The sequence below is a fragment of the Triturus cristatus genome, chromosome 3_2, assembly GCF_964204655.1.
Source record: "Triturus cristatus chromosome 3_2, aTriCri1.1, whole genome shotgun sequence".
Taxonomy (NCBI): Eukaryota; Metazoa; Chordata; class Amphibia; order Caudata; family Salamandridae; genus Triturus; species Triturus cristatus.
In genome coordinates, this window is record NC_140584.1 from 825262569 (window position 1) to 825277349 (window position 14781).

Here is a 14781-nt window from a genome sequence, read left to right on the forward strand (position 1 = left end):
AGCAGTTTTAAGTGGTGAGGACGGGACCTCTTTGGCGGGATGTCTCTGGGACGCGCTCGAAAACGTAGCGCATATCCATGACGCAGTATATTCAGCACCCAGCGATCTTTTGTGATGCTGTCCCACTCTGCTAGATGTTGTGACGCACTTCCTCCCACTGGAGTGGGCAACAACCGTAGAGGAAGCCACAGCTCATGACTTTCCTCCTCTTGTGGTAGTGGAGGACTGTTGCTGGTGTCCACCTCTGCCCTTGCCAGACTTTCCGCCTCGAAACTGGGTTTTCCCTTGGGGCTTGCTCTGAGACCACTGAGGGGTTTGAACCCTCTGTTGAGGCCCCTTGCGTTGGGTGGGTCGAAAACGGCGCTTGAACTCCTTTTTCTTCTCCAAGCCCACGGCTTTGAGGGTGTCCAGCTCAGTTTTCATGCGCCCCATCTCCTCATCCGTGTGAGTGCCGAAGAGGGAGTTGCCAGAGAACGGGAGGTTTAAAATCCGTTGCTGTGCGTCTGGCTTGAGCCCTGTCAGTCGCAACCAGGACGACCTCCTGGCGCAGACGCCGTGTGTGTAAGAGTGGGCTGAGATTAGCGCACCATCCGCCGCTGTGCTAATCGACTGATTAGCCACCAGAGCCCCTTCAGTAACAATCTCCTCAAAGTCCTTTTGGTCCTCCTTGGGGAGCTTGGACTTGAAACGCTCCATCGAGTCCCAGAGAGCCCTGTCGTACCTGCCCAGAAGCGCCGCCGCGCTGGAGATTTTGAGGGCCGCCGCCGCAGAAGAGCAGGCCCTGCGTCCCCATGAGTCCTGGGTTCTGCTCTCCTTATCTGGAGGGACGGAAGAGGAGGCCGACGCCGTCTGACCCTTTCTTGCAGCTGCTACTATGACAGAGTCCGCAGGCGGGTCTGTCTTCACAAAGACGGGGTCAGAGGTAGCTGGCTTGTATTTTTTCAGGATACGAGCCGGAACGGCTTTGACGGTCGCCGGGGTGAGAAAGGTGTCCATGACTGGTTCCATGATTCCTGGGACCAAAGGCAGCAGCGGACGAGAGGCAGACTTTTGGTGAAGTGTTTCAAAAATCACCGACGTGGTGACTTGGGGGACTGACATCTCAATCCCCAGCTTCTGTGCTCCCCGCTGCAACACCTCCTGGTAGGTGTTGTCGTCTATGGGCGAGACCCTGGACACTGGGCTGCCCGAGAGCGTGGGTGAATAGTCCTTGATGGATGACCTGGAGGACGAGGAAGAGGACGATGATGGAGTCCTTCTCTTCCGGCGATGATCACGAGCCCGTGACCCAGGTGAACGCTCCTTCCGTCTGGGGGAGCGCGATCTGCGTCGCCTGTCGTCCGGCGATCTCTGACGCGCTGGCCTGGGGGGACTAGCTCTGTCCACAGCCGCCACCAGCCGTTGCAGCGGAGAAACATGCACTGGACTGATGTATTCCCGCATCCTCCTTGTTGGCCCGGAGTCCTGCCAATGATGTGCTGGCAGCAGCCATCTGGGCGACAGATTAATTGTCTGAGTCTGAGGAGAAGACCTACGGGGTTGAACTGCAGGTTCTCGTGGATTTGCCGGTCGTGGAGAGGCCCCTGAGTGGGAGGAGGAATGGCGAGACGCCGACTGTCACCAGGACCACCGACCTGTCCGAGGCCTGTCTCGACGTCGAGCGCGGTCTTGACGTCGATCCGTGGTGTCGTCTCCTTTCTCGCCGGGACTCTCTCGACGTCGAACGACGCCTCGATGTGGACCGATGGCCATGTTCAGTGGGCGAAGCATGCCGCCTCGACGTCAAACGGCGATGTGAAGCCGACGACGGAGGCCCTCTCTCCCTCGACGCCGAACGCCGCGGGGACGCCGGCGGAGATGCTGCCACTCTCGACGTCGACACCGATGCCAACCTCGACGCCGAACGCCGCTTGGAGGACGACGGCGGAGGATCCTGTTGTCTCGACGTCGAACGCCGATGGAGCCTCGACGACGGAGGGGATGGTGCCCTCGACGACGGAGGGGTGACACTCCGACGCCGGTCGTCGCCTGGTTGACGACGGCGGAGGGTCCATGCTCCTCGACGCCGATCGACGTCGAGATGTCGACGGCGGAGGGTCCCTGCTCCTCGACGCCGAACGCCGCTGGGTTGGCGACGGCGGAGGCTCTCTGCTCCTCGACGCCGATCGTCGCCTGGTTGACAACGGCGGAGGTTCCCTGCTCCTCGACGCCGATCGTCGCCGGGTTGACGACGGCGGAGGGGTGGTGTCTCTCGACGCCGAACGTCGCCGGGTTGACGACGGCGGAGAGGCTCTGGATCTCGACGCCGATCGTCGCAGAGTTGACGATGGCGGTCTGGACTTCGACGACGTACCTGCTCTCGACGGCGAGCCCGCTGTCGAAAGCCTCTTTTTCGAAACACGACCTACCGGAACATCTTTTCTCAGCGCCGAGCCAGACGCTGAGGCGGAAGGACGAGAGGACTTGCTTCTAGATGAATCTCTATGCCTCTTGGAGCCCTTCCTCACCGGAGATCGGCCTCTGGATGGTTGTGCCAGGCCATAAACGCGAATTCGCTCTCTGTCCTTCAAAGTTCTTTTGGACAGGCTCTGGCAGTGAGTACATGTCTTGGAATCATGATCCTCCGGTAGACACAGGATACAGACCCTATGAGAGTCAGTCCTGGCCTCCTTCTTGCCACAGGCAGGGCAAGGATCGAAAAGAGAAGGCATTTTAAGATGGAAAAAATGCCCAAAAATGCCTAAAAAAGGCAGCCTCTTACTGACTTAAATGTAAAACGTCGAAGTAAGGGAAAAAACAGTTGAAAAACAGACAAAATTTTCTGACAAACTCAGAAAAAAGTGGAGCTCTGTTGCCAGGATCCTTCCAGAAGGAGCCGGAAAGAACAACTGACCTAACTGCCACCCCTGAGGCATGATGGGAAGGTGGGGGTCGGGTGTGCCTTAAAGGCACGGTGTCAGTTTTTTGCTATGCGGCTATGAGTTAGCTTTTCAGTCTTTTTAGACTGGGTATTTGCAATGCAGCCTGGGAGCTTCCTATGCTTTCAGTGTTTTCTAAGAATTTCTGCTGTTTTCTAAGCATTAAAACAGTTTCCAAACAAGTTATAATGTTGTTTCTCATGTTTATAATGCTATTTTCTTATGTGTTGTGGAAATTACTTACAGCATGGTTCAGCTCTAGGGTTTAGGGGCTGCAATTGCTTGTGTATACATATAGGTATATATGTATGGATATATATATGTGGGGCACATATAATATACTGTTTCCGGGATCCCGCACATGGGCGGGAATATTCTAATGCTTATGACTATTGATGAGGATCCCCTGGAAGAGAAGTAGCATATTCCGTTCGAGGCATATGAGCTGCAGATTACACACGTTTGCATAGTTTGTATAGCAGTCCCACGTCTAGCGGCGGCCACCATTATCTGCCGCAGTAGTCTGAAATAGGGTTTTGAGTACAGCTTGGCCTACACTGGCTTGTTGTTTCGTTTGCACATCTACACAGTAGTGTTTAGTGAACGTATGTGGTGTAGACCATGTAGCTGCTTTGCAGATATCTAATGGAATGTTGCCTAAGAATGCCATAGAAGCCCCCATTTTTCTTGTAGAGTGGGCTCTAGGAGGAACAGTTAAAGTGTGTTTTGCTTTGTGGTAGCAAATTTGTATGCATTTAACAATCCATCTGGCTATCCCGGACTTAGATATGGAATTGCCTTTGTGCGGTGGTGAGAAAAACGAAAAGTTGTTTAGTTTTCCGAAAAGGTTGTGTTCTTTCAATGTAATATAGTCATGCTCTTTTAATGTCTAAAGTATGAAGAGCTCTTTCTGCAACTGTGGTTGCGAGAAGAAAACGGGCAACTCCACAGATTGATTAAGGTGGAAGGGGGGAAATGACTTTAGGGAGGAATTTAGGATTAGTGCGGAGAACCACCTTATTATGATGCATTTGTAAGAATGGTTCCTAAATAGTTAGGGCTTGTAGTTCACTAACTCTTCTCAGAGAAGTTATGGCCACTAGGAAAGTGCTAGGCACTTGGTGAATACCCTTGGTGCTGTTGTGACTCCGAAAGGGAGTACTTTAAATTGATAGTGCTGCCCGTATAGGAATATGGAAATAGGTTTCCTTGTAATCTAAGGTGGCCAGGAAGTCGCCCTGTGAAAGTAGAGGGAGGACTTGCTGAAGTGTGACCATGTGGAAGTGGTCTAATTGTATGTACCTGTTTAGTGGTCTGAGGTCTAGAATAGGTTTCAGAGAGCCATCCTTCTTTGGTACGAGAAAATCTAGTGAGTAAACTCCCTTGTTTTGTTGGTGCAGGGGAACTGGTTCTATTGCACTTTTTTGTAGTAATGAAATCACCTCCTGATTGAGGAGTGACAAATGGTCTGCTGACAGTGGACGCTGTTTGGGTGGAATTTGGGTGGGGGGTGTGAGAAAGTGGCTCTGTATATACTGTTCCCTAATAGGTACAGGGTGTACAGAGTCCACAGTCCCCCAGAGGCTGATAGAGGTCAAAGTTAGGTATGACCTTACTCTCAAAAGTGGTAGCTTGGTCGAGCAGTAAGGCAGTACCAGAGGACAGTGTAAAGCATTTATTGTACACACTCAGTCAGCAAATGGTTTCACACACTCAATAACTGAACTCTAGGCCAATGATTTATATATATAAAATATATGCTTGTTTTATTTTTAGAACCACAAAGGGAGTAAAAATATACTTTCTCAGAATGAGAGGTTGAATATAAATACTTTTGTCTTAGGCAATAAATTTGTATAAACAGTCACAGTTGGTTGCAATAAACAATCCTATTTCCTAAACATAACAATGCATTGAGCTCAATGGTAAATTCAGGTTATTTGTAATAATTACTTTTCAGATTACTTTTGGAATTCCAGGTCTGGCTCCTAGAACCAGCCTGGGGTCAGTGTTCAGAATCAAGTGATGAAAGTCGACTTAACTGTAATGATTTTTAAATAATATTTAGCTATTTCAAAAGTTAGCACTTAGAAAATATTTCACAGAAAGCATTCAATGGATCTCTATGGCAAGAAATTCACATTGCAGGTAGAGTACTTTATCGTTACTTTAGTAATCCAGGACTGGGTGCCTAGACCCAGGACTGGGGTCCTTATCAAAAGCAGGTAAGTAATTTCGTTTGCAGAAATGGTACGATTTTAAAAGAATATTTCAAATTTGCAAAAGTAGACACTTAGAAGAAATTTCACAGAAAAGCAGACAATGGTTTCCTATGGGAGAAAAATGAGTTAGAGGTAAGTATAGTTGTGAACACTTTTCAGAGTCAGGGCTGGGCACCAAGATCCAGCACTGGGAGCTCACCTAGGAGCAGGTGAGTAAATTCGTTTTTGTCACTTGGCTGATTTTTGGTGAATTTTTGCAGTTTTGAAAAGTTCACACTTAGAAGATTTTTGAAGAAAAAGTCAGTCAATGTTACCCTATGAGGAAAACGAAGTTAGCGGTTTAAGGGTAAGTACTTGACTGGTAGAGTTGAAATTCCGGGCATGGACTCAGGGGTCCCCCAGTGTCCGGTAGGTACAGTTGGTTCACCCTCAGCGGTTTCAGGACGGCCGGGTGCAGAGAGAGTTGGGCCCAATGTTATCCTATGAGGGATAGGGGGGCCTTGGTTGGTGGCTGCTGTCTGGCAAGCCACGCGGCTGTGGGAGCTGGGCTCCTGGTCACTTACTCAGGGCAAGTGGGGAAGTAGGTTAGTGTAGAGAGGGCACTGCCAGGGCCACTCGGGCGGCTGGGTGCAGGGTGCTTTTGAGCCTTAGGGCGCTCAATGGAAATCAATGGGAATGTTCCGGTTTGGAAAGAGGCTGCAGGCTCGGGGACGAGGATGTTTCAGGTGCCACCACCACTTCGAGAGGTAAGTTGGGTAGTTGTAGGTTAGGTGGGTACCCCGGGATTGGGCACAGGGGGTCGCAGGGCGCCGGGTGCAGGGGTGCCTTTTGACGTCGGGAATCTTACCCTCTGGTTGATCGCGGCTGGGGTGGCACTTGGTTCTGAGGCTGCAGGCTTCTTCCGGGATGTCGAGGGGGGTCCTTGGGTGCCGGACTCTGGGTCACAGTCGCCGTGGGGTCGTCCTCTGGGTCTTTGTCCACTCCGGCACTGGCCAGGCTTGGCTGGTGCAGAGTGTGTTGGGTCCGCGGTCCCGGGCTGGTGCCAGGGATAGCAAATAGGTTTCTTGAGTAGAGCCTCTACTCATGGGAGTCCCAGGGGCTTAGAGCTAAAAGGTAGCCAGGTCCTCCGGGGTTGGTGAGGTTGCTGGCCACGTGGGATGCCGCGCTGGTGCAGGTTCGAGAGTCGACAGGCCGGTAGGGCTGGGGCCAAAGCAGTTGGTGTCTTCTTCTCTTTTTAGCAGCTGCAGGGCAGGTCTTTGTTCTTCTTGCTCTTCTTGTCGTTTTCTATCTGGGATCTGGGGAAGGAAGGTTCAGGGGGCCCCTAAATACTAGATTTAGGGGCGTTACAGGTAGGTGAAGGCCAGGGACCAATGGGTCCTTGTCCTGGGGTGGGTACACCCCCTATCCTGCCTCTCTCCTGTGGGAGGAGGGCAGTAGCCTAATCCTGATAGGGTAGGGCCTCCCATCTTCAAGATGGCGAGAGCCCGGAGATGTGCTTCACCTCGCCTCCCCCACCTGAGGGGTGGGGTGGGCAGGCTGGCACATCCCCTGTCCTTGTATGGGGTTTCCGGCCAAGCTTCCTGCCAGAGTGGGGGGTTGCAGTGGCCTGGGGAAACTCCAACTGGCGGCATGCCTTTGAAGCTTCCCTTTTGCTCATCCTGGGGGAGGAGATTTCTCACCTCACCCAGGATGTGCATTGTTGCAGGCCCGGGAGAGCAGGGGCTCTCCCACCCAGGGGTCCAGCAACGTGTCTGCTGTGTGGCAGCCTGGGCAGCCTCAGAGCAGACGTGGATTGTAGGTTAGCTGTAAGGGGGCATCTCTAAGATGCCCTCTGGGGTGCTTAGTACATTAAATCCCACACTGGCATCAGTGTGGGTTTAATGTGCTGAGAAGTTTGATACCAAACTTCCCAGTCTTCAGTGTCGCCATTATGGTGCTGTGGAGTTCGTGTTTGACGAGCTCTCAGCACCATGTACTTGTAAAAGGCAGCACTGTACTTACAGTGCCCAGGAATGGACCTGGGTACTGTAGGGGCACAGGGCTCCTGCGCCCACACCATAGGCATAAGGCACCCAGCCAGAGGGGTGGCTGACATATGCCTTGGCAGTATAGGTAATGGGCATGGCACACAGAGATGGGTGCCATGTCGACTCTTTGTTTTGTCCTGCACCCAGACACTCAGCCTGCAAAGGCAGTGTGTGTGTGTAAGGGTACAGGGCCTCTAAGGGTGGCACAATGAGTGCTGCAGCCCTTAGAGGCCTTCCCTGGTCACAAGGCCCTGGGTACCTAGGGTACCATTTACCAGGGGCTGACATGTGGCCAGGGTTTGCCAATTGGGAGTTTGTGTGTTTTAAGGAAGGAACATAGGCCCTGGGCACCTGATTGGCAGGAGCCCAGGGCACAACAAGGAAAAGTGCATCAGCTATTAGGCAAAAAAAAAGGGGGGGTTACTGCAACAGAAACCCACTTTCTCACACAAGCCCCCCCCAGCCCAAAGGCCAGGAGACTTCTGCCAAAGCTGGGAGAGTCTACCTAGTCTTTCAGGCGAGGAAGAGTTGGGGAAGTGGTTTGAAAGTTGCAGGGCCTACTCTGCCTTACATCCTTCTGCCTAGGTCAGTCCCTTTGGGGAGCTGGCCTGTCTTATTAGTTTCAGGACCTAACTCCCAAGGCTCCTCTCCTTGTCTTTTACTGTTCTGGTCCCATCTTTCTATTTTGGGTTTAGAGGTGTATACCTCGGTAGTTTCTAACTTAGCCAGGGCTAGGCCCAGCTTACCCACAGAGGCTACCCACAGCTTGAGCAACCCCACCATGACCAATAAGGTCAGGGGGCCTGACTTGCTATTTGGCAGGGGGTTAGGCCACCATGCCAAGGATAGGGCTGCCATGAAGGCTAACACCCAGCAGAAGCTGCTGACAGCTGTCAGTGCCCAGTACCATACCTTTAGCTCCTGACTGGCAAGTGAGGGGGCTATTTTATAGTTCTCTTTGGGTCCTGGCTGTTGGTCTGTTTGAGGATAGGGGGTCCCTACTCTTGGTAGGGAACACCCCTCCTCTACCCCTTGTTCTGCCACCTGAGGAGCCACTAATTCAGGCTGGACAGTTGCCTGACTAGTCAGGTCTTGCTGTTGGCTAGGGGGGGATTTACCAGTGCCATTGTGGGAGTTTTCCCTTACTGGGATAGAATCTCCCTGGCTCGCTGGAACTGTGGCTAACAGTTGCCCACCTTTCCTACCCTGTTTCTTCTCACTCTTTTGGGACTCAGCTGCACTGACTGCAGGTTGAGCCCCCACAGGTTCTTTGGGCGAGGCCTGGCATTGGGCCAGCACCTCTCTTTGGCTCAGTTCCACATCTAAGTGATCATTCCCCAAGAGACAATCAAGGGGGAGGTTTTTACTGACTATCACTTTCCTCCATCTAAGGGACCCAGCTGTGGCTAGGGGCACTATAGCCACAGGCCTAACAGTGACTCCCCCTGGGACAGTCCTTACCCTTCTTGTTTCCCCTGAGACATATTGGTGTGGGAATACCAACCTGTCATGTACCACAGTGTGACTGGCACAGGTATCTCTCAGGGCAGTGGCTGGGATTCCATTCACCAGTAGGTGGTGGAAGTGTCTACTTCCTTCTGGGATCTCCAGCTTGTTTCTTCGGCCCATTCCCCAGTTGAAAGCTAGGAGGACTTCCTCATCTGAGGACCCTCCCTCCCAAGCTACACTGGCAACCCCTGGGGCTACACTAGTCACCCCTGGAGCTGTACTAGGAACCTTATTTTTAGGACAGCTAGAGTCCTGGGTGTGGTGTCCAGCCTTCTGACAGTTGAAACACCATATTCTGTTGGGATCCCAATTCTTACCTTGGTACCCTGGTTTAGTTTGTGAGGTGTCTTTGGGCCCACCCTCCTGGTCAGGTTTTTGGGGGGCTACCTGGGACTCCTTTCTTTTATCCACAAGGGGTTCACTCTCTTTCTTCTGGGGAGGTTTTGGAACCCCTTGGTTCTGGTCCCTCCCAGTGAACGTCCTAGTCACCCTAGTCTTGACCCAGTGGTCTGCTCTTTTTCCCAATTCTTGGGGGGATTTTAGACCTAGGTCTACCAAATGCTGATGCAACTTTTCATTTGTGCAGTTACTCAAAATATGTTCCTTCATGAATAAATTGTACAATCCAGTAAAATCCTGCACACCATGTCCAGCTAACCAACCATCCAGTGTCTTCACTGAGAAATCTACAAAATCAATCCAGGACTGGGTCTGGGTTTTGTGAGCCCCCCTGAATCTAATTCTATACTCCTCAGTGGTGAATCCAAATCCCTCAATCAGAGCTTTCTTCATGAGGTCATAGGATCCTGCTTCTGGCCCAGAGAGAGTCAGAAGCCTGTCCCTGCAGTTACCAGAGAACAGTTCCCACAGGAGTGCCCCCCAGAGAGGTTTTTTTACTTTCCTGATATCACAAGCCCTCTCAAAGGCTGTGAACCATTTGGTGATATCATCACCTTCCTCAAATTTAGGGACAATCCCTTTGGGGATTTTAAGGTCAGAAGTTTCCTCCCTATCCTTGTTTTTATTATTGCTGCCACCATTGATGGGTGCTAAACCCATCTCTTTCCTTTCCTTTTCTAGAGCCAGGAGCCTGGACTCTAGATCTATTCTTTTGGCCAGCCTCATAAGGCTGTCCTCTTCACTGGGGGGACCCCCAGTGTTGTCTCTGGGACCAGAGCCACCTGTGTGGTCTCTAGGTGCCCAGATGCTATGTCTTGAGTTGGAGGGTATGGGTGCCATCTCCTCCCTAGGGAATAGTATGGGGAGGTTGCTGTCCTCCTCCCCTGTTTCCCTTTTCTCATCTGACTGGCCATCACCATGTTCAGATGGGTGGTCTTTAGCATACTCAGCCAGGAGCTCCTGGAGCCCTTGTTTGGTTGGATGCTGACCCATTTGTAAATTTTTGAGTTTACATAAGGACCTCAATTCCTTGAAAGACAAGTGTAAGTAAGGTGTGAGGTCGAGCTCCTCCACCAGGTCCATGTTATTATTATCACTAATAGCTGGGTTTGTTTGAGACATTCTAACCTGACAGTTCTAACCCTCTACCCTGACTATAGTGACTTTTATTTTTCTAGAATTCTAATGGGACTTAAGCAAGGCCCTAGCAAGACTTTTAGTAGTTTTGGAAAAACCAATCAGAATTCTAAAGGCAATTTTTAAGAGTTCTGTCGTGTGATCAGATGGTAACCAAGTAGTCCAACAAATGCAAGTTTGTATCCCACCGCTGATCCACCAATGTGAGAAAGTGGCTCTGTATATACTGTTCCCTAATAGGTACAGGGTGTACAGAGTCCACAGTCCCCCAGAGGCTGATAGAGGTCAAAGTTAGGTATGACCTTACTCTCAAAAGTGGTAGCTTGGTCGAGCAGTAAGGCAGTACCAGAGGACAGTGTAAAGCATTTATTGTACACACTCAGTCAGCAAATGGTTTCACACACTCAATAACTGAACTCTAGGCCAATGATTTATATATATAAAATATATGCTTGTTTTATTTTTAGAACCACAAAGGGAGTAAAAATATACTTTCTCAGAATGAGAGGTTGAATATAAATACTTTTGTCTTAGGCAATAAATTTGTATAAACAGTCACAGTTGGTTGCAATAAACAATCCTATTTCCTAAACATAACAATGCATTGAGCTCAATGGTAAATTCAGGTTATTTGTAATAATTACTTTTCAGATTACTTTTGGAATTCCAGGTCTGGCTCCTAGAACCAGCCTGGGGTCAGTGTTCAGAATCAAGTGATGAAAGTCGACTTAATAACTGTAATGATTTTTAAATAATATTTAGCTATTTCAAAAGTTAGCACTTAGAAAATATTTCACAGAAAGCATTCAATGGATCTCTATGGCAAGAAATTCACATTGCAGGTAGAGTACTTTATCGTTACTTTAGTAATCCAGGACTGGGTGCCTAGACCCAGGACTGGGGTCCTTATCAAAAGCAGGTAAGTAATTTCGTTTGCAGAAATGGTACGATTTTAAAAGAATATTTCAAATTTGCAAAAGTAGACACTTAGAAGAAATTTCACAGAAAAGCAGACAATGGTTTCCTATGGGAGAAAAATGAGTTAGAGGTAAGTATAGTTGTGAACACTTTTCAGAGTCAGGGCTGGGCACCAAGATCCAGCACTGGGAGCTCACCTAGGAGCAGGTGAGTAAATTCGTTTTTGTCACTTGGCTGATTTTTGGTGAATTTTTGCAGTTTTGAAAAGTTCACACTTAGAAGATTTTTGAAGAAAAAGTCAGTCAATGTTACCCTATGAGGAAAACGAAGTTAGCGGTTTAAGGGTAAGTACTTGACTGGTAGAGTTGAAATTCCGGGCATGGACTCAGGGGTCCCCCAGTGTCCGGTAGGTACAGTTGGTTCACCCTCAGCGGTTTCAGGACGGCCGGGTGCAGAGAGAGTTGGGCCCAATGTTATCCTATGAGGGATAGGGGGGCCTTGGTTGGTGGCTGCTGTCTGGCAAGCCACGCGGCTGTGGGAGCTGGGCTCCTGGTCACTTACTCAGGGCAAGTGGGGAAGTAGGTTAGTGTAGAGAGGGCACTGCCAGGGCCACTCGGGCGGCTGGGTGCAGGGTGCTTTTGAGCCTTAGGGCGCTCAATGGAAATCAATGGGAATGTTCCGGTTTGGAAAGAGGCTGCAGGCTCGGGGACGAGGATGTTTCAGGTGCCACCACCACTTCGAGAGGTAAGTTGGGTAGTTGTAGGTTAGGTGGGTACCCCGGGATTGGGCACAGGGGGTCGCAGGGCGCCGGGTGCAGGGGTGCCTTTTGACGTCGGGAATCTTACCCTCTGGTTGATCGCGGCTGGGGTGGCACTTGGTTCTGAGGCTGCAGGCTTCTTCCGGGATGTCGAGGGGGGTCCTTGGGTGCCGGACTCTGGGTCACAGTCGCCGTGGGGTCGTCCTCTGGGTCTTTGTCCACTCCGGCACTGGCCAGGCTTGGCTGGTGCAGAGTGTGTTGGGTCCGCGGTCCCGGGCTGGTGCCAGGGATAGCAAATAGGTTTCTTGAGTAGAGCCTCTACTCATGGGAGTCCCAGGGGCTTAGAGCTAAAAGGTAGCCAGGTCCTCCGGGGTTGGTGAGGTTGCTGGCCACGTGGGATGCCGCGCTGGTGCAGGTTCGAGAGTCGACAGGCCGGTAGGGCTGGGGCCAAAGCAGTTGGTGTCTTCTTCTCTTTTTAGCAGCTGCAGGGCAGGTCTTTGTTCTTCTTGCTCTTCTTGTCGTTTTCTATCTGGGATCTGGGGAAGGAAGGTTCAGGGGGCCCCTAAATACTAGATTTAGGGGCGTTACAGGTAGGTGAAGGCCAGGGACCAATGGGTCCTTGTCCTGGGGTGGGTACACCCCCTATCCTGCCTCTCTCCTGTGGGAGGAGGGCAGTAGCCTAATCCTGATAGGGTAGGGCCTCCCATCTTCAAGATGGCGAGAGCCCGGAGATGTGCTTCACCTCGCCTCCCCCACCTGAGGGGTGGGGTGGGCAGGCTGGCACATCCCCTGTCCTTGTATGGGGTTTCCGGCCAAGCTTCCTGCCAGAGTGGGGGGTTGCAGTGGCCTGGGGAAACTCCAACTGGCGGCATGCCTTTGAAGCTTCCCTTTTGCTCATCCTGGGGGAGGAGATTTCTCACCTCACCCAGGATGTGCATTGTTGCAGGCCCGGGAGAGCAGGGGCTCTCCCACCCAGGGGTCCAGCAACGTGTCTGCTGTGTGGCAGCCTGGGCAGCCTCAGAGCAGACGTGGATTGTAGGTTAGCTGTAAGGGGGCATCTCTAAGATGCCCTCTGGGGTGCTTAGTACATTAAATCCCACACTGGCATCAGTGTGGGTTTAATGTGCTGAGAAGTTTGATACCAAACTTCCCAGTCTTCAGTGTCGCCATTATGGTGCTGTGGAGTTCGTGTTTGACGAGCTCTCAGCACCATGTACTTGTAAAAGGCAGCACTGTACTTACAGTGCCCAGGAATGGACCTGGGTACTGTAGGGGCACAGGGCTCCTGCGCCCACACCATAGGCATAAGGCACCCAGCCAGAGGGGTGGCTGACATATGCCTTGGCAGTATAGGTAATGGGCATGGCACACAGAGATGGGTGCCATGTCGACTCTTTGTTTTGTCCTGCACCCAGACACTCAGCCTGCAAAGGCAGTGTGTGTGTGTAAGGGTACAGGGCCTCTAAGGGTGGCACAATGAGTGCTGCAGCCCTTAGAGGCCTTCCCTGGTCACAAGGCCCTGGGTACCTAGGGTACCATTTACCAGGGGCTGACATGTGGCCAGGGTTTGCCAATTGGGAGTTTGTGTGTTTTAAGGAAGGAACATAGGCCCTGGGCACCTGATTGGCAGGAGCCCAGGGCACAACAAGGAAAAGTGCATCAGCTATTAGGCAAAAAAAAAGGGGGGGTTACTGCAACAGAAACCCACTTTCTCACAGGGGGGGGGGGGGGGGGGGGAGCGAAGGGGGTTTAGAGGCAAGCTCAAGACAGTAACCTGATTGCACTATTTGTCGCACCCACCTGTCTGCGGTAATGTTGGTCCAGACAGGAAGGAACTGCTGTAGTCTTCTCCCAACAGGAGTGGAATGGTCTGGGGGGAAGTGGAGGGAAGTCATTGGGCAGGGGTGGAGGCAGAGCGGGTGTTGGTCTTGCCTCTGCCCTTGTTATTGTTACCTTGGTATCCTCCTCTGTGGTAACCTCTGGTGAAGGTGGATTGGGTGGGAGACTTGTAGGAGGTGGATGGGGTGTCAGATGAGTATCCCCTGGAGTTGCCCCTGTAGGATGAGCGACGAAAAGAACGTCTGGGAGCTTGCGATTGCAAGGCTCCCATTGATTTGGCTGTATATGTGTCCTTTTTCATCTTCAAGGGACGCATCAACATTAGGGCCAAAGAGGTGTTGCTGGTCGAATGGTTGATTTAGTATAGAGCTTTGCACCTCAGGTTAAAACCCCGAAATGCGTAGCCACGCGTGCCTGCGAAGGAGGACGCTTGTGTTCACTGCTCTGGGCTACGTCAAGAGCACACCGCATAGAGGTATTGGTGATAACTTTACCCTCTTGTATTTGGTCGTTGGCCTTATGTTTGTATTTGTCCAGGAGGTGTTGGAGCAGGGACTCCAACTCATCATAGTGAGCCCCATTATATCTGGCCAACAGGGCTTGAGTATTTGCAATGCGCCAAATATTAGCTGCCTGGGACGCTGTTCTTTTGCCAGAGGTGTCCAGGAGTTTAGACTGTCGGGTGGAGGTGCATCCCCTGTTGTCTGCGAATTAGCCCGTTTTCTAGCATTTGAGACGACCATGGAGTCTAATGGAACAGGGCCCCTAATGTAAGCTGGGTCTGTAGGGGCAGCTTTGTATTCTTCTCAATTCTAGGCCTGATGATTCTAGTCCTGACAGGGTCTTTAAATACTTCTGTAGCGTCTTTAATCACCCCTTTAAGCATGGGCAAAGTGGATGTGGACCTTTGGGTGGTGTCGAAAGTGTCCATTAAAAAATCATCTTCGACTGGATCTGTATGGGGGTCGACCCCGTGGTACTGGGCAGCTCGGTGTATTAGCTGATTAAACCCCATGGTATCTTCTGGCGGTGAAAGCCTAGAGGGGTAGATGTCT

General features: G+C 51.3%; 1 protein-coding gene across 9 annotated transcripts in view; it reads right to left on the bottom strand.

Annotated features, from left to right (window-relative positions):
- The window catches only part of YWHAE (tyrosine 3-monooxygenase/tryptophan 5-monooxygenase activation protein epsilon), a 202761-nt gene that overhangs the window by 76789 nt on the left and 111191 nt on the right, over positions 1 to 14781 (bottom strand). The window lies entirely within an intron of this gene.